Below are 22,081 nucleotides of genomic sequence, written 5' to 3' on the forward strand. Positions count from 1 at the left end.
AGACTTACGTATCTTATGCTACTTAATTACATTTTCATAGTATTTTATGTAAGGTTTGAGTAGCTGTATCCAACACAGAATACTATTTAGTAATACTGTTTTTAGGAAATCAAAAGTATATTATCATTGACGGAGTAGCTGCCTTCACATTTCATGATTTTAGAAAATATTGTGACAGTAAAGACAGACGTATAAAGCAATCCGAGACTCTTGTAGTTTGGCAAGAGGCATGTTTTCAAATCCAGCCCCATATTGACAAATGCGAAGGACATTGACATCTTTAGTTGGTCCGAGTCAGTTATTCAAGAATCCTTTGCTCAGTAACAGCAGGCGATACAAAGTATGGAGCAGCGCATTAAAGAAGGAAAAGCAAAATAAACTAATATTTTATAAATGAATAAATTTAGAAGAATTTATTTATAAACAAATTTTGTTTCGTTTTCCAAAATTCGCTTTTTTGATAAAAAATTCTACATAAATAATATCATCTAAATCTCATTCTCTCAATAATAAAGCTTACATCACTAATATCGTAGAAAAAGTACGAAAATGAAGCACATCTTGAAGTAAAAAATCAACAAACAAAGTGTATAAGAAAATAAAAGATATAGCCGAAAATTGAGGTTGAATTTAATCATAAATCAATGCTAATGATGCTAAAATGCTAGAAAATATTAGCTATAAACTGTGGGGTAGTTGCCATGTAAACGTAAAGTATGAAAATTTACATAAGGAAAGCGAAGATTTGCAACGTTGGCATCGGATAGCGCATAGCGGATGCTACATTCAAGCACTCACAAATGCTTCTCCAAGGCAAATGCTTGCAACATACGGCACATCATGTCTGCTGTCATTTATTACAATTGCTTTGACTTTTGTTAGTTTGTTGGCATTGAATATGACTTTTTAACTTATATTGGAAAAATATAAAAATATAAAAAAGAAAAAACTAAATAACAAATACCACAAATATAGGAGCAAATCAGTTTTCTCTGCTCTTTAAAAATTGTGATAAATATCCAAATCCAAGTTTCGGAAGTAGAGTTGTATAAATGCTTGTTGAGTGGATACATATAAACGTTAAGATTTTCATAGTTAAGCTTTTGCCAAGAAAATTATATTGTGAGATTTTTTTTTATTTTACTATTATAAGAAATAGAAATATTATGGAAATTTCAACGGCATTTAATAGAAATATAAAATTTATAATAAATTATTATTTGGCATTAAGTGGAATGATCTCTTATAGTAGCAACATTATTATGCTAACATTATGCAGACGCTTAATATGATTTCTTACGACCCACTGGAGGATTATGAATTTCTTGACAGAACTGAATATTTATGACAGTTTAAGTCATTTATACTTCGATAAAAGCATTTATGCAAATCTTACTAACACAATCTTGAAATAGTAGAAAACCAGCATATCCGTAGATGCACAGAGAAACTCACAGATAGCACAAAAACATATGTAAATTAAATATTTGCGGTTTAAATGGACAAAACGTGAATGCGTTGCAATAAAAAATGGTAGAAATTTGCAAATAGAATATTTACTTGCAAAAAAGGCAATAACATTTAATAATAAAAAGAGAATAAAACAGCTTATAAAAAACCGAAAAGGCGAAATTGGCTTTTTACGAGCAAACGTTTCTGGGACATCTGAAGAAGACACCAAAATAGATAGGCATATGTGTGCTCATAGGTACGAGTGCATGTGCGTCTAGGCTTACTAAAAAGCTAATATGTCCCACATGACTTCCCAAACGTAGCTCTTGTAGGTTTTCGTAAAATTTTTATACATACATTCGTTTTGCATTTGTTTTAAAGGTGAAATTTGTGGCAAAAAACCGTGTTGAAGAGAAAATATTCTTTTTTTTTATAGAAGCCAGTATAAATTAATTTTATATAATTTTATTTATTACTTTAGAATTAATTTTTGGTTTTAAACGTGAGAAATTATGAAAAAATTATTTTTTCTTTTTCTAATTTTTATACAAATAATTTTAATATATTTTAAATTATATTAAAATTCTTGCAAATTTAAATATTTACTTAAAAATCTAATATTTAAAGCATTAAAAGTAACTTTTTAAAATTACTTTTTACACTTTTACAATATGTTTAAAGTGTATTTATTTAATCTTTGATGTTTATTTCACTCTCCCCAAATCATCAAAAAGACTAGATTCATACATATATAGATTGATTATTATTATTAATGCGTTATGACTGTTTAATAATATAAAAATTATTTTTTAACTCCAGAAATTCTCTGAAAATTTCTTTTGAAATAATATAGTATACCTATACTATATCTACACTACTAGACTGTAGCATAGTAGGAGGTTTAGCTTGCTCTGCCTATAACCCATCTACTGTTGAAAGCGTAGAGAGTCATAGAGTGCTATTTCTGAAAAATAAATAGCATTGACATACTGCTTAATATACCACAAATTTTGAAAAGAAATTTTATTGTCTTTCATTACAAGATCAGCTCACGCTTAAAAGTGGTTTCGTTGCAATCCTGCGATATTCTGGTTCTTAATCGACCTTTTGAACTGTTATTTTTAATTAGTAAGCACAATAAGTTTAACTTTATTTACGTTTTCATCACTGATAGTTATGGCTGTGACATAGGACGGCTAAAGGATTTTTTTAAAGGTAAAGGATTTAGCTTATACATTCTATAACCAAGATTTTGAATTTTGGTGTATAAATATATATTTTAATATACATTATTTATTATTTATTTTATTATGTACTTCATTAACACGTAAATCTACAGAAGCAATTTTCTTTAATATACACAAAACGCTGTTGGATGCTCTGTCAAAGGATGCTCGACCGCGAAAGGACCTATATAAATATAGTTTATAGCTTTTTCCACATTTTGCGTACTCTTCAAAAAATTTTGGTTTAATATGAGAAGACAATGAGGTACGGCAAAGCGATACTTCAATCCAAAATCTTTAGTGATACGCTATATGACTTTAAAATAAAATTCTGATATACCAATTGCTTATAGTTTTTTAAGCAAGGCTTATAAAAATATTTAAGATATTTACTATTAAATTAATTCATATACATTTCTCATTTTATTTGTTTTAATTTTAAAATTGTTTAAACACAAATAATTGTCAATAATTTATCAAGCTTTCAGTACGTTTCCAATTGCTTCCTTCTCAGTTTGTTGTTTCGTTTGAATTTGTCTCTTTGTATTACCTGCCAATATATTTCTATGTCAAAAGCAATTCTCATTTTTACTTGTCAACCCATTTTTTTTTCTAAATACACTTGTACGTCTACATGTCAAGGTATGTACACAAAAATTTTCCCACCTGCTTTTCTAAATTTGTAATGGGAAAACATTTTCCAATTCATTGAATTTATTTATTTATTTATTTTTTTTATTTTTGTACAGTTGTTGTTTTGTTCTGCGCAGGAAGTAGACTTAACTCTGAAGCCATGTGCTCTTGATTCGTTTTAGGAAGTACTCCAAGGTATTCATAGGCATCACGTAATGTTTTGAGTGTTATCTTCCTATTAACATACATATATATCCGTATTATATATGTATTATGTTTATGCGATTTGAATATGTCAACAAATGTCAATACATGATTTGTCAAATTGTCAGAAACTGTAACAATGGAGTACAGTGGAATTAAACATATTAAAAATTAAATACTAAAGTTAGCTTTGGCAATGCCAAAGTAGTGGTATTGGAAAGTCTATAAGATTAGAACAATGAGATTTTGTTTCGATAAAAATACATCCTATTGGTTAGAACAATATTTGATAGTAATTTTCTTTAATAACTGCTTGATAATTTGTTTCGTAAGAGACACACTTAATGCAGGCCTTAAGAAGTGGTTCCATTGTATGAAAATTAGTTTTTTTTTAAGTTAAGGCAAAAAAATACTTAACCGGTAAACTACTATATTATTTTAATAAAACGAGTAATGGCAATGTTAATATCAATTGAATAAACACTTATGAAGGGAGACTCAAGAGAGAATAAACTGCATCAGGTGCGCATCAATGGCAGAACATAGTGAAAGGAGTGATGTTCTCATTGCCAATATCAATTGCATTAAATAAACACTTATGAAGAGAGACTCTAGCGAGGGTAAACTCCATCTGGTGCGTATCGTGCAATAGCAGAACGTAACAAAAGGAGTGATGTTTTTATTGTCAATATTAATTGTATCGAATAAATACAATATCCCTTATAGAGGATATACTCCTTCTAACGAGTATCGGAGATTTAAAGAACAGATAAATGACATTACATATTCTCTTATTACTTTTAATATTTCCTGCTTCATACTTTAATAATGTCGACCAATAATAATAAATGAATGAAGTTTTTAAAACGCTATAGAACACTATCACGTATTATCAAATTTTAAGTAGTATTGAACCCACTAAAACCACCTCTTAGGAATAAGAAGATTTCCATAGCATTGATGAAACTTCATTTCCGTAATCAGGGTCAGTAATCAGGAGACATAAAACCTAGTGAGCTAAATGCAGCTAACATGCGCATTATATGATTTACTAAGTTTTATATAGAAATATATATTGATATGCAAATCGAGTAACAAAAAGTGCGTGCACTGAATTCAAAACTTTTGTCAATTTGTGCCACTGTGCATTCTGCTAAACACCTGTGCACTTCCTTTCGAACAAAAACGACACATATTGCCTAAAAGTTTTTTCAAGCACGGAAATGGAATTAAACTGACATTTGATATATGAATTTTCTCTGTTAGGTTTTTGTTTTAACAATACTTTACAAAAAGAGAACAAATAACAAAATAGCGGGTTGCAGTGTAAATTTTATGTGTGGTTTGATGAAGACCCATTCCGTATTCTTTACTCTCAGTTTTAAGGGTACTACTTAATATTACTTATTATAAGCCAAACAATATTTCAGTTCAAAAAAATGTGCAAAAAATTGTAAATATTACGATGTTTATACATTTTATTAACTGATTACACAGAAATCAGTTAAATTTTTTTTTAAGCCAAGACGGCAATAACATTGAATTATGATTATACCCAGACAACATATTTCAATCTTTCACTGCAAAGCAGTTTTCATTCCCTAAGAAAATAGAAGATAAATTGTTGACTTTAACGCTTCAATAAATAAAAATAATTGCAGTTTCTTAGGATTTGCACATTTTTCAGAATTTTTACAATTCACCTTCGAATATTCTTACAATATTTGCATTCTACTGTGGAAAGTTTACTCAGTAGAAGATTTTTATTTTGTTGTATATAAAATAATAAAAATGGATTTAAAATTTTAATTATATAGTAAAACAAATTTTTTTTCAATTAATTTTATAGATATTTATTTATTAAATACTCCTCCATTCTGTATGTCGTTATACTTTTTTTTTGGAAAATATTAGTTTGCCATACTTAAATATTTAATAAACTTAAATGTTAAACAAAACTACAAAATCTTACTGGACTCTTTTTCATATTAACTTAAAAGGCCATAACAATCCGTTATCATGTTTCGGACTAACTGATTTACTGAGTTCTGTAAATCCAGTGCGGTTAGTAGTTCTTCAACTAGATCACTCATTCGTTGATATGGTCTACATATACACGTTGGTCCTCCAACTGCAGTTTCAAATGCTTTTTTTACCGGAACATCATCATCAATTTTTACGATACCATAAAACCAGCAAATCCTTGTGGTTCATTCCGATGCGATAGTCGTCAACAACTCGTAGGGGACCAAAGATCTTACGAATAACTTTTTTCAATTTCACCTACGAAAGTATTAAGTATTAGGCTCAAAGTGTTTAGAATAGGATTATTTTTTTAATTTCACCTAATAAAAACTTTATAATATCGACATCATAAAAATTTTTTGAAAAAAAAATTATTTGTAAGATCTTTGGTCCTGTACGAGTTGGTGACGACTACTGCATATGAATGAATCAGGTCCTATACCAGTATTATCAACAAATATAATCTGACTATTTAAATTAGAGGTTTAACATTTGAAGATTGTAGGCCATAAAGCTTTTCTGGCTTCTTAAGAATTATGCGCGTGATTTCTATTTGGCTGTAGCAAAAAATGGTCATATATCAACTTTTATGGAGGTTCAACTTCTTCTTCATAGAAGAAGTCTGGTCATATGTCGTCTGTGGTTGGCAAAAGCAGGAATTGAAGCGGGAGATTTCAAAAACTACTAGCTCAGTTTTATCGTTGAGGCAGTGTATTTTTTTGAGCGCCACACAATTTTGTAATACTGCCAGTCTAGTTATAATGTGCTATCATTTTAGAGGTGTACGAATTTGAAGATCTTAACAATAGTTAATCGTGATTTTGTATTAATATATTTTTCTACAATTTTTTTACTATTTTAGTTGAATTTCTTTAGGAACAACATCTTTTTAAAACACTTCAACACTTTGGTACGTTTTAGTCCCGATTCTGGTCAACGAAAATCCGTATCTTGAGAAGCTTTTATATAAAAAAAATCAGTTATCATTAGCCAAAGTGTGGAGACAGTTTTGCACAACTCATCACAATTATTTAATATTCATTACAAATTTGTTGTGTCTCAATTGAGTTGTATATATCCTCAGTTCAACCAAAATTCTAATTCAATATTATTTTGAATATCATAATATTCCTTCAATTTTGTAATAAATAATAACTTTAGCAAACTCTTGCGCATATGTATTTATATATGTATGAGAAACATAGATAAATCTACATAATACTATCTGTTAAAATTTTTTAATTAGTTAACTTCAAATAATCAGTCAAGTGGTATTATAAATTTTTAAATTCTGTTAAGATTCATTCCGATATGCTGGGCAATTCTTAAATTTTCTTTAATAAACAAGTACAAAGTAACTATGCTATCTTGGGATGGGTAGTTAGATATATGGGATACGAAGGAAACGAAAATGTTGTTTACCTTGCCAAACCGGGAGCCAAACGTGAAATAATTTGAACTTAGCCATTCGTGTTCTGGCAAGATGGTAAATAGTGGACTTAAATATTTTTAATTAAAAACGACTGGATACACTGTAAAGGCCAAAGTCAGGCTAAGAGATTCATTAACCCATGTAAGGCTGATAATAATATTTTTGATTTGAGTATATTGAATATAATATGCTTTGTGTTATATTAAAAAATGTAATTTCATGTATTCATTTATATTTAAATAAAATAAATATAAAAAATGTAGTAAATGTAATAAATGTAATACTACTTAATTGCAGACGGCGAAAATGCCATAGCTATACGCTTTATATATATAACATAATTCTTATAAAGTTCTATGTAGTACAACACATTTAACATGAAGTTAAATAAAGCTAAAATACTACTTCTACTATTACTTTACATTAGAAATACGTATATTGTATTAAACATTTATACTGGTACACTAATATTTAATGTTAGCAAAAGTTTTGAAAGATGTGTTGCCATTTGAAAATGAATTATATCATTTGATTCGAAAAACATTTACTTTCAATTTTTGAGGTTAATATTTCGAGTAGAAAATTTTGATTTTGAAATCACTTCCAACGTTGCTCAAATTAAATCTAAACTGACTTTCAAGGCAATAAACATCAAATTCGTTTACGACACACATGATACCAACTGCGCTGTTAGTACATTTCCGCACAGATTTTGCAAAATTTGCCAACTTTATGACAAGTTGAGCTACGATATTTCCAAAACGCTACAATTTTATGGCAGCAAACGACTTCAGACATAAAACCTTCACTGCCACCAACAAAAATAAAATATACAAAATCTCGTACTTAAGGTGAGATACGATGGCGGAAGTTGCCAAACCAAAGTTTGCCAATGAAGTGCGGCTCCTTTGTAAATACACAGGGCGAAAACTGTGATATGATTACAAGTAATTTTCTCACTTCAATGCTAATGGGGGCCCCTGAAATATTAATAAGTGATTTGTGCTTGAAATAGGTAATATTTTGGAATCTGTCAGAATGACATTGAGATATTTACATAAAGTTTGGTAGATGACTCAGCGACTATTCGTCTTTTAATTCTAAAAAGAAAAGCATAACTTTTGCAACTTTATGTCATATTTGTCTAGTAGTAGTGATTGATACGTTAACTGTGAGGCAAAGGTTAGATTTATTGGCACACGTACTTCAACGCAAAGTGAAGCATAAAAATACTTTGAAAAGTGTTATAATAAAAATTCTTAGTATTTCATATAACTTTACTAAGATTTTTTTTTGCGACTGCTTTACAAACATTGGATATATGTGTAAAAGTACCTCTACTAGCCACCATGAAACTTTTGAGTGCGAAAACTTGTCAAGCCTTTAAAAAGGACACTTAAACGTATCCTTCACCTGCAGCTAACCTACATTTTCGGTGCACACAAGTGTGGTGTGGAACATTATAAGTAGAGGTGGTGTATTTTTGTAACTTTTCAACGTTTCAACCGCTAACTTTAAATTCTGTTACGTTGCGATACCGCATTTTTGTGATGTTTCTGAAAGCTGAAATTTGTGAGAGATTTAATTTAATATTAAAATAGAAATTTGTTTAAGATATTTCAACGTTAGTTACTTTTGTGAAATTCATGTTGTGTTCTTTAAATAGGATTGTAGAGATTGATTTGAAAACTTTGGGACTATCTAGAACTAAAACTTCAGCAGCATTGGTTAAAATGAAGCTATTATCAGAAGTATATATCTCTGGTAGTATTAACAAAGTTTTTATGGCATAAGTTACGAAGTACTTTATTAATTAATTTTCATTTACTTGATTCTCATGGCTTATAGCTTTGTATGATTTTAAGTAATTGAAACAAACTCATACTATTCGCATAATATTCTCGAACGAATTTCAAAGCTAGTTTGTGTGAAGCTACATCACAGTTTTTATTACGCTTATGATCTACGACACGGCTGTCCAAATCATGGCCCACGGGCCATATTCGTCCCGCAGATAATATATGTGCGGCCCGTGACATGTTTCTTATCTACCACAATTTTCCCTTGAATTTTTCCGGTGAAATTACATTATTTAATTTTTATGGTATCCCAAAAAAATAAATTAACTAAATTTAACATTATCACAGTATTTAAATTTTTGTCCAAAAAAAAAAAAACTATTAACTTATGTATTTCTTTCTGCGACCCGTCAAACTGCACTGTGACTTGTTGTGGCCCGCGATAGTATCTGGTCTGGACAGCTCTGGTCTACGATATAAAATTTAAGTTTTATAAATAAGAATGTGATAATGTGTTAAAGTGATAATAGCTTATTGTAATGACTGTCCGATCGGCTGACCTGACGAACCATCTTAAGTTCTGCCATCTAAAAGTTAGAAATACAAAATGTACAGAGCGTGACCGGAGTCTTTTTGGGAAGATGAAATTTTTTTAGTTTAAGTTAAAGACAAGTAATCTCATAAGTGTACAAAATTGATTGAATTACAAATTTTAAAAGATGACAGTTTTGTCAAATCATTCCTTTGAATCAGTTTGTTGATATGATTTGCTTTGTTTATTGATAGGAGATTGATGTTGGGTCCACAATTACTTGGTTTATATTTCTAAACCTATTGTATTATATTGATTGATTTTCTATCTAAATATTTAAAAATCGATCAAATACTCAAATTATCCATAATTTCATTTTTGTTTGATTTATGTAGCTATTCTTGCTATTGTATAAAAATAATTTAAATAAATTTGCTTTGAGTATAGTCTTTATTTTAAAATAATTAAAATTATTTGAAAATTAAATTAGTATATATTGCATACTGTTTTCTTATCTTCTGCTGTAGGATTAGGTCTTTACAATTGATTTAAATCATGTTCTATTTGACGCTGTTCTCGTAACGGAGTCCATGTATATCCTGCATCATCAATTTTTTTTAGTAGCAGTTCGCGCCCACGGTTTAGCTAAAGCGTTTGATTGGTGGCTGCACTGCGGACTTATTGCAATATTTGTATGGTATGCGCTAACCACATACTAGTAAAATTGATAAAAAAAAATAGATATAAAAAGATATAAAAACCTACAAGTGGTAGGGTTGAACAAACATTACGCTTCGAGTAAGAATTATTTAACCAGAAAATTAGTTAAAATCGCCCAAATTATTTTTCTAGGTGTAGGTATGTTGTTTACTGATATTCTAAAGATATGTCCAATCCGCGCCCACTTACGATTTCTGATTTCTGAGTATGTTGCTTGCGTTTAGTTGATCAGTTTTCACAACTTCTCTTTAGATGATATCTTACTCTCACTCAGAATCCGCCCTGCGGAGAGGGGACAAAGAATACTCCCGCGGTTAGGATAACCTGTCGTAAAAGGCGACTAATATCCCCCAGTGCCAGTCTGACACTTATGCATGAAGTGTAAATGGCAGTGAGTTGAGGTTTACAACTTGCGACAACTGACCAGAGTTGATCCGATCTGGTACTTCGGGGGTCAGTGGCCCGACAGCTTCGGCTGTGCTGACCATTGGCGTTGGACTCGAAGTGGCTTGTAGGTTAATACCCAAAGATACGCGGGTAGAATGATTGGTAGCATTATCATGAATTCGACGTGGCGTGCGGTTCATACCGGGTGCTACAACCCACATTGTAGCAGAGATTTAGATGGTTCTCAACATCTAACCAAGATGAAAGTTAATACATGCATTAGATTTACTTTATTTGGCACCGGCGGAACTAGATTGCTGATCTTTCCAATGGGGCGTTTATTGACGCTTAAATTAATACAGTGTGAAGAGCACCGTGATTTTAGGTCTCCACGACATAGAAAGTCACGTAAAATAACAAAGGACTATCTCTCTCACTCAGAATGTGAACTACATTCGTAATATAGAAAAATGCAAAGGAAAAACTTGTTAATGAATACTTGTTCACGATCCTGTGTCTTTCTTTAGCCCTTCTCTGTGGCGCAATAATTATATTTTTGAAGAAGGCGCTCTATCTATTTTATTTATAATATCTATAATATAGATATAGATATCTATAATACAGTATTTATCTGTATTATCTATATTATCTATTTTAAATTTAAGGCATCCTATCTAAAGAATTTTTTTTGTACAAATAGAAGTGTTAAATATTTGTTGTTAAGATCATTATTGATATAAGATGAATATTGTTGATGATTGCACTATATGTAGGTATTTGAAGAAATAATTTAAACTAGATGTTATATATACTTTCTATTTCACTTTTTCTTGTGGCAGTATTATATCTTCTTTTTTATACTAAAATAAAAAATAGTATCTAATAGCATTTCTCTGTTTAAGTCACTCACGTAATTATATATTGAATATAAAAAACAGTTCACATTTATTGGAAGAGAGCTTGAACAGAAAAATGCTTCTAAATCATGATACAGTGATACAGAAAAGCCATTAAAAATACGTAAACATAATACATTTTGTTTTTCCCAGAAATATTTGTGTTTCAATAAAAACGTAGCTTTGATTTTGTATTTTTACAAATTTATGTGTAACAAATTTCTATTTCAATGGTACATGACAACACATCATATGTTTGCATAATAAATCCAATAAGGAGGGAGCATCGATATAAACGTACAAGTACAAGTGGAAGTTGAGCATCAGTATCAGCACCAAGAACACTTAACGCATGGCTCATATTGGTTCATGTTGGGAATGTGTTGGGGACCTGTGTCCTGCCAAAGGACAATATCACGCAACACTTGGTCTTACACATCTAAATAGATTTCAATCGTGTACGGATATATGATGTAGGATTCTGTTGGTATTGTTATGGCTGAGTGGCTGGAAATGCTGCAATATGCTTGAATGAATGACTGACTAATGCTTGTTGCGTATTGAATTATTTATTGGTGTTGTATTTTTTACAAGTAACATTACATACCTTCTCGTTTTGTATGAAGTTATGTTGTATGTGTTGTGAGATATTCGAACAAAGCAAGCCTGAAATGTGCTTGAATTTTTTATGAAGCGCAAATTATGCAGAAAACATGTAAAAACAATTTTAGGAATATTAAGTACATCGGTAAACTTACACTCTCAGCATGAATCAAAAAATAAATACTATATTTTAGCTTTTAATTTTTTTTTTGTAATATTGGGTGACATATATTAGTAGAGAATTGTAATTGGAATAATATTTCAATTTTGTCTTATGTAGTATTAAGTCTTTTACTCCATTCGGTAGCTAATTTTAGTTAAAGAAGTTCATACTTGTTCTTCAAGATTTTTTGCTATGTACAAAATTTTTAGCAATTGTTGCTAAAATACACTGTTATTTTTTAAAATATACTATATTTTACTTACATTTGAAAATTTCCTGTGCTGATTATACTTTGTCACACTTACGTGAAGGGCAAGTGGTGCTAGAATATCTCTTGCTTTTTTATTTATATATGCAAATTCTTATTTCATAATTCTTAATGGACATCAGCAGTGTGACATTAAAGAAATATTACTTCACAGTAACAGTTGAAGGCATATGCAACTATTTTTATTTTGTGCTGTACTCACATTATGCATGTTTCATGTTTGTAGTGTAAGATATTTTACCCCCGAAGCGTTGAAATGAGTTTCTTTTGCCCCATTTTTTTATTTTGCGTTCGCAAGGCCGTATGAGTGACCTTTTTAAGTGTAACATTTCTCAAACGTCTTCATTTCTATGCAAGTATATTATTTCTATATGTATATTTCTTTTTCCACATATATTTGCATATATTTTGCTTTCGCACTACAAGAGGAGAATAATTTCAAAGAATTTCATTCACGTATCTGCAATTTATAAATCATATTGCCATCTTCTGTTTATTGTTCATTTGTTCGATTCATAAAAGCAATTCAGACATGTTGGCTTTAATTTTAATATAAAATATGCCATACATGATTTATTTCAAATTTTACTATTAATTTAACTTATATTGATGTTTTTTTCATGAATTTTATTATTCATTTTGGTAAACAATTATTATACTCTAGGGTATTTGTTTTCATATTTAATGTTAAATTAGTGTTTGTTTATTCCAAACTATAATATCAATAGTGCAGTAAAAACATGTTTAGGCTTAGCTATATGAATACGTTATTATGTCTATATTTAAAGCTTTTATTTATGTAGAAAATATTGATATTAATTTAATTTATAGTTTTATTCTTTAACTGATTGTTTATCTAAAATAAGGCTTTATATTAAATGCACAATTACTAGTATTAACTGTAAAACACTGTAAGAACCAATTAAAAAAGGCAGAACTTGATGTACGCCCATATGTTATATAGAGAAATAAATGTAGAGTTATAACAAATAGAAGAAATGTAATATATTTTGGATATACTCAGTGAATATAAAAATCTAAAAATGAGTTGGGCTTTGTTGTTACATATAAATCAGGTCACATGCGGCCCGTGGCTAATGTTTGTGCGGCCCGCCACATGTTTTTAATCTACCACAATTACGCAAATTTTCTTTTGGTGTATTAGTAAAACTACATTATTTTATTTTATGGTATACCAAATAAATGAATTTTAATTAATACAACTAAATTTAATATTATAACCATTTTTTAATTTTTGCCGAAAACAGCTATGAACGTATGTATTTGTTTCAGCGAACCTCCAATCTATGTAGTGATATGTATTGGCTCGCGATCACATCTGGTCTGGACAGCTTAGATAAAAATTATTAATGCAGATGACTAAAGCAATCCTTACCGTCAAGTTTATAGCTGCTAATAAATAAATGTAATAGAATATAAATATCTAAATAAAATACTTTTACTAGAAATTTTTAATTAAAAACATTTATCGGCCTTAACAATGATACCGATATAAGTATCTTAGTATAGACTATTTGTATTTATCTTTGTATTTTTGTATTTATCTTTATTTCTATTTAGCATATAAAACACTGCGACAGCAGATATGATTAGGAATATTAAAATATCTAGAATTGAAATGTTCTAAAATAATGATCTAAAATAATTCAAGTATTCCTTTGAATACTTGAATTCAGATACACTGTTTTATACTGTTTTATTCAGATACACATATCATCTTCCATTTATTACATTTAACACTAAAACTTTTTATAATTTTGTAAATTAACTTTTGATTAAATTTACTACATTTCCATTTTATACATTCAATAATAATATATTTTTATTTCTAATAATCGCTAACCCGACAAATCTATAAGCTTAGCTAAGTCTTCAATTTTGCAGAATGAGAACACTGTCAGGTTGGTAAGAAAAGATACATCAAAATCTTAAATCTTCTATTGACCATAAATCGATATTGACAAAGAAGGTAACACTCGGATTTTTCTTCTTCTTCAAAGCCACAATCACGACAAATGTCATTCCAGGGTTGATTTAGTCTCATAGTATGTCAGCATTGATATCGTAGTACTGTGCAGTTTTCGTTTTAGTTGAATCAGCTGACTGTTTTGTGGCTAAACATGACTTTTCCAAAAATTTGTGGATCTGTTCTAATTTGCTGTGAGGCTTAATTCGGAAAAATTTGAGGCGATTAATTACTTTTTGGTACAAATTCTAAATGCAATAGGTATTATATGCCTTTAAGTGTAAATAATTACAAAGGAATTCAATGTAGCGGCATAAGTAATTCCAAGTTTTTAAAAAAGAACATCTAATTGAACTATATAAAGAAAATCCATATTCTATCATAAGAAATGTCAAGTTTTTAGAAAGGACATTTAATTGATTGTTTTCGATTTTAATTCGCAACGTCACGATTATATTTCTGATAGATCTAACATTTACACTTCTAACCAGTTTTTTAATTACATCACTAATATTAAGTGTCGTAGGTCGGTTTTGTTGATCATAAATTTCATGGAATGCATGAAAGTCAATCCGATTAAATTTATTATTTTTGTTATAAACATAAACTTAGCAACTGTGAATCTTCCTATGGTGATTTGTCAAATAATACTAATCAATATTTGATTTACACTATATATATAGTACAATTTTAAACAATTTCTTTATCTTCATGAACAACAACATCTTGATCTTTAAGTGCGTTACAAATATCTTGATAAATTAAATACAGTCTTGTCATATTATAAAGTACTTTAAACTATAAATTTCACCTGTTTTTGGACACAGTAGCATGTATACATAAAAGGTATAAACGAAAACCTAGGCTTGCACTCAATTTCTTCAATTCTATTTATTAAAATGTTCAGATACATATAAAAAAATAAATAATCTGTTGTTTTTTTTATAAAAATTATGTTGTATTGCTAAATGACTGTAAAAATATTATATTCAATTCGAATACATTTTTACGTACCTGTAATAGTGAATTTTTTTTTTTTTTTGAAAAAATTGAATTCCTGATAGCGCATACCCAGAAGAATTTGTAACTTAAGGATAAAATCGTTGTATGCATTTTGCGCTATGTGAGTTAATACAAAATAATATGCATTATTTGAGTGTAATGCAGTTAAATCCTTTCCGTACTGTTTTATTGGCATTTTCTTCCTAATGCAAATGTGGGTGTTTTACCAAAAAGCGCATATTTATGCATTTTTTCCTTCAACTTGCGAATTGCCAGCACTTGCAACTGTTCGCTTATGTGTGAAAATCAATAAAAAGATTTTCCTTAACATTCCAGATACCAAAGTGAAGTTTAGGCGTTGTAGAGAGGAATGCAATCAATTTACGAATTTGTATTATGTATTCCTATTTCTCTGTTCTATTCGCATTTGAACTTTTTTTTACTTATTTTATATTTATAAGAAAGGCTTTAGTATTCCTTTGGGTGCACTTTGATTATATTTGGCAGGATTCTTTTGTTTGGCACATCCATTGTAGCGTTGTAGTGCATCCTTTTATTGTTTTGCAGTTGCTCTTCAATTATTTTATATTTTATTTTTATATTTTGTTTTTTTTTTTTTTCTTGTTCACTTTCATTTTTTTTAACCAAGATTTTTCGTTTCGAATCGTTGAATAAAAAAGTTCTTCGAAGTCTTTACCGCGCTTTTGAATATCAATTGAGATTCATTTTTATGCATGTACCAATGTTGTCGGTTGCGAGCAGAAGTACAAATCCACATCCCTCTTGCTATTGCTCATAAAAATATTATCCAAGGATAAAAATTTCCTTTTATGTACTTTTCTTCAGATTTTTTGTTTAGTTTTTCTTTCTTACTTTACAGTGCATTTTATTAAATAGTTTTCAATAAAGCAAAAAATCGAATTGTATCGAAGTAAATACCATTTTCTGACTGGTTTTTGGTTTTTCTGCAATTTTCTATGCAAGGAGATCTTTTTTCATAATAATTTTCTTATTCGAGAGCTACTAGTAATTTGGAGAATGTTTCTGCATTTTTATTTTAGGTATTTAGTAAAATTTGTTTGGTAAATAAATCCTTAAAATGGCCTTCTGAAATATTTGAAATTAATGAAAAATACTCCCTTTTGTATGAGAATTGTTATGAGATTTTAGTTTTGTCAGAAATATTATTTAAAATAAACCTATTAAAACTGAAATATAAAAAGTACTTTAAAATTGTTATGAATAAAAATTAATTAAATGTCATTGTAGAGTTTTTAAGGACACAATACCGCACATTGGGAAAGAAGGACGAATACTTTATATAAACATTATTTTCTAACTCTATATAGATATTTATTGTTCCTTAATGTCTTTTATTCTATATAAGCATCACATATATAAATATTGGAAAGTATAAAAAGTAAAAAAGATTTTGGATAAGGCTTTGTCTGAGCTTTAATATATATAAATCGATTATTTATGGTTTACTTAAAACTTTTGATAAATGATTTAATATCAATCTTGTATTTAAAGCTTATTATTTTCATGTTGCACTTATGGAATATGGGTTCCAAAATCTCTTAAACATTCTTCTCTGCTAAGCCTATATATATAAATTATATAATTTAAAGTTTGATAAAGACTATGTTTGATAGAGTTTCCAACATATTTTGTTTAGGTAATTATAATAGATATGTATATATTTCACAGCAGCATAAGGCGTACAGTTTGATGAGATAGGTATAGGGATTTAATGATCTCCAATCTCTCTTTTTTTGATGAACTTGATATCCTTGAATTTCATATACAGTAAGTGTCAAATAAAGTTATCCCCCCTATAATGCGATAGATTGGTTCCGCGTTTTATGAAAACGCGTTATAGGGGTATTTCCGTATACCCCGTATACACACGAGCAAAGGTACGCGAAGCTAATTATGAACTGTACAAATCCCCACGTGAATGCCCGTGTTACACGGGGGATTGAAATCGCGTAATATGATATAATATCGAAAAGTAATAACGAAAAGTCATTCTATTTAACGAATTTTACCATCTAATGAATGGACTGTGAAACATTTGTTAAATTAGATTACTTCTGTATTGTGGAAGGTAAAGTTGATTCAATATAAGTTATAATTTTTTTAATATATTCGATTGTGAGGTATAATAATAATTAGTTTAATGAATGAAGTATTTTAACTAAGGAATCGCTAAATTGATTGATATGATTGAAAATCGATTAAAAGTCTAATATAATCATGGTAAGCTATATTGTGCTCTTAACATAGCTTTTTAAGTTTTTATTTAATTAAGAAAATGGACCTGTTTCTTAAATTAAATTTCTTTACAATCTGCATCTGTTACTTTCCGCTTTCTAAAGAGCTGGATATTTGTAATAATCCGTTCCATATACCTTTTGTTTTTCAAACCAGCATCTGCAGTTGTCTTACTTAGAGATGCCTAATACAGGTAGAAGTTTCAGTTGTAATGCTATGTGGAGGGATTTCATAGAATTTATGAAAACACATCTTTTAAATCATACTGTTACCTCTCCTCTCTTATAATTGCACAAGTTGTCTTATTCAGAGTTGTCTAATAAATATAAATGGAAGGTAAATTTATAATGCTCTAATATAATCCGCAAATCAAAGTAGTCAACATAATATTAAATAAGTTTTTCATTTGATCAAAAATTTTATCAAATATCTATTTTATAATGTCGCTGTTAATAATTGACTAATTGATTTATGAATAATAAATAATTGATTTGTCATAAAAAATTGTTTGACTGAATTTAAAAATTATTTTAAATATTATTTAAATATTTTATTTATTATTATATTATTTAAATATTATTTTAAACATATTTTTTATCTATAAAATCATATTTTTCACTTTAGAAATAATTCTATTGTTATTTATTGAAATAAAAAATATATGAAAGTAGTCAATGTCATAAACAAATGTATACAGTAATTAACGTTATTCATATTGTATGGATATAAAACGATTTTAATTAAAATTCACACTAAGAACTCCAATTAACGCAAACTGAAAGCCAAGTCTGGAAAAATAATATTTTATATAAAAATGAAGCAACAATGAGGAGAGCAACAGTTTTGCTTATGGAATAGGCTTTTTTTTCATTTGAAGTAAACCAAGTCATGTATTTCCACATATTAAATAATGTTTTCAGAGCATATTGCCAAGTTGGTCCTTGCGATACATGTACATGTGGTGCTGTCTACATATATCATTACCATTAAACTACTACAGAATAATAATAACGACGGAATTGTCTACTCGAGAAATAACCCAACCACTAAAAATGAAGTACCATTCAAGCCATAAAATGCATATAAAATAATATATGAGCCAGTATTTCATTAAGATACATTAATTTAGTATGCCAAAATGGAGTAGGAAATTTAACAATAGCATTGCCATATTAAATTATAGTGTGCATTTAGATATAATTATATTTAAAGACGAACGTTTGAGATATACTCGGTATGTATTTAATGAGTATATATTTATGTATTGAATATAAATAATGAGAAAAAACTGATTGAGAATTAAATTTGATTAAGAAGAATACAAATAATTTGAAATTGTTGGTGAATATGCATCACTGTATAACACTGGATATTTTTGCAGCACATACGCATATATATTATTTTCACTTTCCTTCATTGCTATTGCCGAAATGATGCTCAAGCGAGAATGTAATATTAGTATTGCCTTAATTTTGTCTGTAGAGGTAAGGGAAACAACTTTTTTTAAACTCCCAAACTCCCACGATAGCAGAGTCTTATCAACATATTGTTGATTGGGTCAGATTTGGAGAAAGCTATGTGATACTTTAAGTACTTTTGATATTTTTTAATATTACATTAATAACTGATAATACTTTGGGATATGTTTTACTTTGTAATGTTGAATTTCGTAATGACAGAATATAAAGGTTATTGTTTATGATATTCACGAAAATATAAACGTATCAAAATTTTATATATTTTATATAAGGCATTCCAGAACACTAACTGAATTACTGAATCAAATTCAAATCTTTGTAAATATATTATATTAACTTATATACATAGGTATATATCCTTGATCGTCTTTAAACATATTTATTGCTTCTTATATAGTATTTATAATATTAAAAGTGCTGTATAATATCACAAAAAAGTGAAATTACGTTATTTAAAATATGTAAACAATGGGTCAAAATAATATATTTTTCTGAATTAGAGAATAGGAAGGACATTGCTGTAAATTTAATAAGAAAACTAATACACGTTATTTAAAATATATAAATAATGGGTCAGAATAGTATATTTTTCTAAACTAGAGAATAGGGACCACATTGCTGTAAGTTTAATAAGAAAAACTAATACACATAAAGTTGAGTTAAATTAAATTCAAATGTACTATAGTATATTGTTTTACATCCATTATATTGTTTTCAACTAGGTTTTTTTGCTGATTCAAGGTAAAAATCATTAAACATAAAAGAAGCTTCATTATGTATCACACATATTTCATCTTATCTAAGCTCATAAATTAAATTTTTTTCAAAGCCGGATTATATTGATTGCATTCGAAAATATTAATGTAACATCACCAAGTATGTATTTTGATTATACTATAATATATAAGTATATGTAGACATATTTTGTCGAACATGAATGTCTTGACTTATACCACTTTTAGAAACCCAAGTCGGAAATATTATATGCTTGCAACGATTATATTCCATAAGAAAAATATTTTTTTCTCATAGTTAAAAGAGGTGCAGTGTTATTCTGCTTATGTCTATCTTAGTAGATCATAACTAGATGGGATTGGATTGGTTGATATCAGCAGAGATTTTCAAAGTGTCTTGCTAAAATCAGATGGTTTACTAGAGTTTATTATAATGATATGATAAATCCTTCAGAATTATCACTATCACTATTGTTTGTTTGTAAAAAAACAATATAAGAATATTTGAAATTTTTTGATTTAAGAACCTTAATTATTGGATTCTTTGAATAGAATGCAATCTCTGAAACATTACCTCATTGCTCAATTCTTCATTTGATTCAAAGTTTGAAGCTGTTTTAGAATCTTTATGCAATGTATTACACATTTGGATCCTCCATTTACATATTTATGCGGCGCTATGCTTCTCCTAGTAGTTAAAGGATTAAATATATTTACATATTAATATTTTACATGCTCACTTAAGTATACAAGTATACGTATATAAGTTAGATTTGTTATGTAGTTTTTGAGGTGATCCTCCAAGAAATTAATTTGTATGTATTATTATTTTATATCCGAGTCCTGTGACATATTGTGCTCTCTTAGGTAATTTATAGCTTTCGTTGAGTAGTAGATAAGTGAAAATTGTAATTAGAATCAACTTTCTGAACGAGTTAATGTTCTACTGAAGCATGTATAGTTTGAAAATTCTTTTTTAGAGACTTTAAATCCATATAGTTTATTGAGATTAGGTCTATTTATTAATTGATATTTATTTACAACTATAAGAAAAAGCGCTTACTGTCGAATTGTCTTACGAGTGAAAATTAGTATAAAATATTTTTATAGTTTTATTAGTATAAAATATTTATTTAAAACTATATGAGCATCTACATATGATAATCCATAAATGGCACCTAAACTCCTAAGCCGATTTACGATGCACATTAAATATTCAATTTTGGAGTGTTTGCATTGAACATTTTTAAAATCATATTCGAAAGGAAATCAAGATATCTCAATATTCTTTATTTTTTGACATAATAATATTATTTAATTTTTGTTACGAAAAATCAAAAATAAATTCATTATTTTGAAAGAAATATACTGAATGCTGTTTAGCAACTCCAAACATTTTTTTTCCAAATATTCTCCTCAACGATGTTCCATTCTGTTTCTTCGTTTTGTAGCCAATAAAGTAATTTGTTTGCTTTTTTGTTTGTGAAAATGAAGAAAAAATTCTGTGAAAAAGAATTCAGTACACGTTCCATAGTGAATGGATTTTTTTTCGCCATCAACAAAGAATAAATCAAATAAAAAGCATTCTATTCAACTTAGAAAATGTACAACAAAATACAAAAAAAAAAAACTAACACAAATAATTTAACCAATACAAAAACCTTTTCAAGCAGTCAAAAGAAGCATTATGTAAACCGTTTCTTCCTATTCCATTTGAACTTCTCACGTAGCAGAAGGAATTGGCCCAAAATTATACTTTTGGCATCGGAATTGTCGTCACGTCTAGACATAATTTCCTCAATCATTTATTACCTAATTAAGTGGAAGTGCCGGAAGTATTCTTTCTTCTAAACATTCCGTTTCGAAAGCACTCAATGCTGTGTATGTGTGCCCAAAGAAACTAGTGTCAATAAAAGGATAAGGTGCACAAATAAAAAATTCATAAAAAAAACAAGATTCAAGAAAAAAGTGGCAACAATCCAAGTTTTGACCGCCTACCTGCCATCACTTTGGGTCTGGGTCGGTATGGTTACAACATATTTCGTATGGTCACAAAAACTTTTGTTTGTAGTGCAACACTTGCAATGTTTCCTGTCATCTTCTTATCCTGTTTTTTTCTGCTTACCGTCCTTTGTTCCTTTCCTAATGTCTTTTATATTAGGCTCTTGTCAACGGCATTTGTCGTCAATATTCCTTCTACTTCGCTTGCTTTTGTTCATATTGAATTTATTTGGCATCCCTTTTTGCCACTTGGCAGTCTAGT

The sequence above is a fragment of the Teleopsis dalmanni genome, chromosome 2, assembly GCF_002237135.1.
Source record: "Teleopsis dalmanni isolate 2A chromosome 2, ASM223713v2, whole genome shotgun sequence".
Lineage (NCBI taxonomy): Eukaryota > Metazoa > Arthropoda > Insecta > Diptera > Diopsidae > Teleopsis > Teleopsis dalmanni.